This window comes from Mastomys coucha, unplaced genomic scaffold (assembly GCF_008632895.1).
Source record: "Mastomys coucha isolate ucsf_1 unplaced genomic scaffold, UCSF_Mcou_1 pScaffold22, whole genome shotgun sequence".
In the NCBI taxonomy this organism is placed as follows: domain Eukaryota; kingdom Metazoa; phylum Chordata; class Mammalia; order Rodentia; family Muridae; genus Mastomys; species Mastomys coucha.
Genome location: NW_022196905.1, coordinates 67,006,884 through 67,010,865, shown reverse-complemented (window position 1 = coordinate 67,010,865; position 3,982 = coordinate 67,006,884). Strand labels below are relative to the sequence as shown.

The window sequence follows — 3,982 nt, the reverse complement described above, 5'->3', positions numbered from 1 at the left end:
GGGTACAGGTCAAGGAAACTGGTGCTTTCCCCCAGGAAAGCAGAAGGTACTCCGTGTAGAGAGAAGGAAATGCACACAGGGTTAGCATAAAGATCGCAAGGGAACTTTGTGCCTAAGTAGCCAAGATGGAGACTGGTTTCTAGCTTTGTGACTGCGGCAAGGTATCATGGAAAAGCATCAGGCAGGAAAATAGACCAAAACTCAAGACTTTAGCCCTGAGAGTGATCAGTTAGTTCAAAGCCAAGCCCTCTACCTGAGCCTGGCACAAGGCTTATGCAAGGACTTCTGCCATGTGGTGGCTTGTGGACAGATACACAGTAGAGGTATGGAAGTCTGGGTCCTGGGACAGAGGCCTGATTGCTAGGACAATATGGGCATTGGAAGGAGCTGCCACTATGGGGAGGACCAGAAATCAAAGACATAGGAGTGGGTACCTCCAGGTGCCCCAACCAGGATGGGCCCCCAGATCTAAAAGAAGTGCTGTTGGCCAAGGCCAACTCAGGAGAGGCATCATGTATGGTCTGAGATGCTATTCAAGGACTAGGGAAGATGAGGGCTGCCACAGTGCATAGTAAGGGTGAGGTAGGCTAATGCTATTGTGAGATCCCAGCCCCAAATTTCTTGCTGCTTTGTGAACTCCCCCACATCATCACAGGTCCCTCAGCTGGTGCACCACCACCACGTGGCATCGAAGCCTTTGGGAGACTATCCCAAAGACACAGACTAGCCCCAGTGCCGGCGGAAGTCTTGTAATCAGTTTAGTTACACGACAAAATCCAGATCAGAGAGAAGATTAGAATATGTGGATGCTTTGAACTTCACTCTGGTAGCACCTCCCCAAGCGAACAAAGAATGCCTGAGGTATTCACCGTGACACAAACACATCCCTACCCTGGCTTCCCTGAAGCGAGGAGACCCACAGCCGGCCGGGTGATCAGTTGGCATCCCAAATTGCCTCCCCGCAGCGTTCCACTCAGGTCTCCCAGAGGAGAAATGGACCATGTTGCAGCCCGCTGCTCCCGGAATGGCAAGCATCCGACAGGCTGCCCTACTCAGCGGTCCCCAGGACTCGGCAGACTGCAAGGGAGGCGAAGCTCTGTACTTGTGCTCACCAAGTTAGAGTCACTGCTGGGGAGGTGAGAGGGGGAGGGGCGGGGAGCAGGCGCTGCCCGGGCTGAGCGTGCAGCTTGGGTTATTGTTCCCAGATGGGGACTGTCAACCCCTGTCAGCTTCAGATATGCGCTGAGAGCTCTACATCCGCATTCCTGGGATGCGTGGAGGCCCAGAGTTCACCTCTTGCACCAGGATTCAATAACATGTCAAATCCCTTCAGTCTCACTCGGAGCTAAAACTCTCTCAAACTCTCTTGCTGCCTCTGCACACATGCCTTGCTCCTGACCAAATATTGAAGCTGGGTTGAGTGCAGCCATGTTCAGCCTGGGCCAGTTGGGCTTCACCTGCCAAAAACCAGCTCTGTAGTGAGAGCCAAGAGTCCTTGAATATATGTAGTGGGCCTTGGAACTTGTCCAGGGTACTGTCCCGGGGTGTGGTAGTCTGGGAGCTGGGGAAAAGAGCTAGGTAATTGGTCTGGCTGCTCTGAAGCCTGTCTATAGCCTAGCTATTACTAAAAGTCAAGTTCTGCCTGTAAGTCCGGTACTGAAGGGCTTGGGCAGTATGGTATTTCCCCTTAGCTCAGATTCAGTATTGCAGAGACTTAATAGGCAGGAACAGCACTGAGCCTACAGGCCTGAAGTTTCCTGTGGGGACAGTGGCGGTCACTGAGAACCCACGCTTGATAGTGGTTTGGAGCGCACACAGAATCAAGTGACGCACTTGGATATATGATTCCAGATTTTTTTCCTGTTTTTTTTTTTTTTTTTTTTAATAGATCTCACTATGTGGCTCTAGCCTCCCTGGATCTTGCTATGTAAAAATGGCTTGCCCTGAACTCACAGAGATCTGTCCACCTCTGCCTCCCAAGTGCTGGAATTAAAGACATATGCCATCATGCCCAGTCAACTCAAAAAATTTTGCATAGTTGATATGTTTTATTATGTCTCCCCCAAAGATATGAGAAAGTCCTACCCTCTAACCCTTTTGAACATGACCTGTAACTATGGTTACTGTAGATACAATGATATCAAGATGAGGCTATTAGAGTGGTCCCTGATCCAGAAAACTGAATGTCCTTACAAAAAGGAGAAGGTCAAGAGAACGAAGGAACAGAGATCCATCACACAGACAAGGGCCACCTAGATAAAGCCACTTTCTTCTGAAGGTGGTAAGAAAAGTTTCTCACCCAAAATACTTGGAGGGGCCTGCGAGCATCACATTCCTAGCCTCTCGATCCAAGAAAAGCCTCTGTGGTTTGGTGACACCCAACCGTACGAGTACAATCTTAGGAAACTCAGATGCCACCCAATAATGTTGCTGATAAAATCCTGGGTGGAACTGATACAAAAATGCTGGTTGGGGCAACGAGGAGAAGTGGCCAGTGGCAGCCTGGGGCTTCAGGCCACCTTCCTGGTCCTGGTTAGTGCATATGTCACCTTTCAAGGGGACCCAATCAATGTTCTGCACCTCCTCTCATCTGGAAAAAAGCCCTCTACCAACAACACGGACTTCTTATCAACTTGTAAACTTTAATTTATGGATTGATAGAAACCCAGTGCAATTTCCACTTTCTCCCTTTTTAGGTGGCCCCCAGGCTTGCATGGAAGTGCCCTTCTCACTCAGCGAGGCTTGACAGCATGGAAATTCTACCCTTCCTTCAGTGTGGCCTCTGAAGTTAGGAACTCCTGGTTAACATCTGCCCTGTGACCTCACCCTGTCGCAATGACTCCATTAAACTGAGTCATTTAGTCCTGCGGACTCCGTGCAGATGATAAGGGCTGGCACAGAGAACGTCCACTCAGGCTCTGGGCCGACTGTGGCCTGTGGGTTTGAGCAAATGGGTGCTTTGCCATTGACCTCAATGTTTATCCCAGTGCTCAAGAGATGGAGATTGTGTGCTGGCAATTTTCTGAGACTGTATTAACCAAGTCCTGAGTTTGTGATAGTGTTTTTACATCTAGAAATGGCTGTGCTTATGCCCTAACACCAAATAAGGCCAGCCCATGGAACAACCACCCACCCACACCCACACCCCCCCCACACACACACACCATTGTCTTCTGCTGGCCTCACATATCAGTAGAGGTTGGTTTCTAAAACCCATGTCTCTTGCTTGCATAACTCTGGGAATAATTGTCACTGTAGCTATGTTCTCCACTTGCTTGCCTCACAGCTCTTTGCTAAAGCTTCTTGTTTACTATGAAAAAGCTAAGGGTTTAAACATGTCCAGGGACAGCTCTTCCTGCCCCCCCAAGGCATAAGTTGAACTAAATAGAACCATACCTTGGCTGTCTTTCCAAACCAGCCACCACGGGGAACCAATTTACAACCTAGCGATCACACAAGTGAATGCACAGAAATTCCCCTGCATGTCATGTTCCTACCATGAAGGACATACTGTTATTGCCTGTGTTCTATCTCCCAAAGACAGGCAGTGTACTCAAAGGGCTGTAGATCTAAACAACTGGCCATTGCAGAACCCATACAGGACAGCTATACAATGCACTCTGTGTAACCATAGAAAGTCAGGGTTGAGAAACAAATTTCACAACATGGAAAGTGTTTATGGTTTGCTATTAAGTGGTGGGGGGGAAGTCTGCTTGCAAAACTGAGGGTACCATATGAAAACAATTATGCAGAAATTATGTATATATTTATAGAAAATCTGGAAGGCTTTTCTCCAAAATGTAAACACTGAGGGAACCCCCGGGGACTTAAGCATACAGTGCTCAGGTTGTGCACAGCACATGGGCATCCTGGAGAGGAGAGGGGTGGCAGGCATTTTGGCACAGGCTGCCTTCCTGAAATAAGTCTTTTTCCCCCCTATTTATGAAATGACACCATATAGGCTGGCAACAGCCCAGCAATG

The 3,982-nt window shown here is 48.8% G+C and overlaps 1 long non-coding RNA gene across 1 annotated transcript; it reads left to right on the top strand.

Moving 5' to 3' along the window:
• The first annotated feature begins 670 nt into the window (after window positions 1–670).
• Window positions 671–2,863, top strand: LOC116070846. The gene is made up of 2 exons (XR_004110585.1): window positions 671–1,136; window positions 2,697–2,863. It is a non-coding gene; the product is annotated as an uncharacterized LOC116070846 (long non-coding RNA).
• Window positions 2,864–3,982: the final 1,119 nt, after the last annotated feature.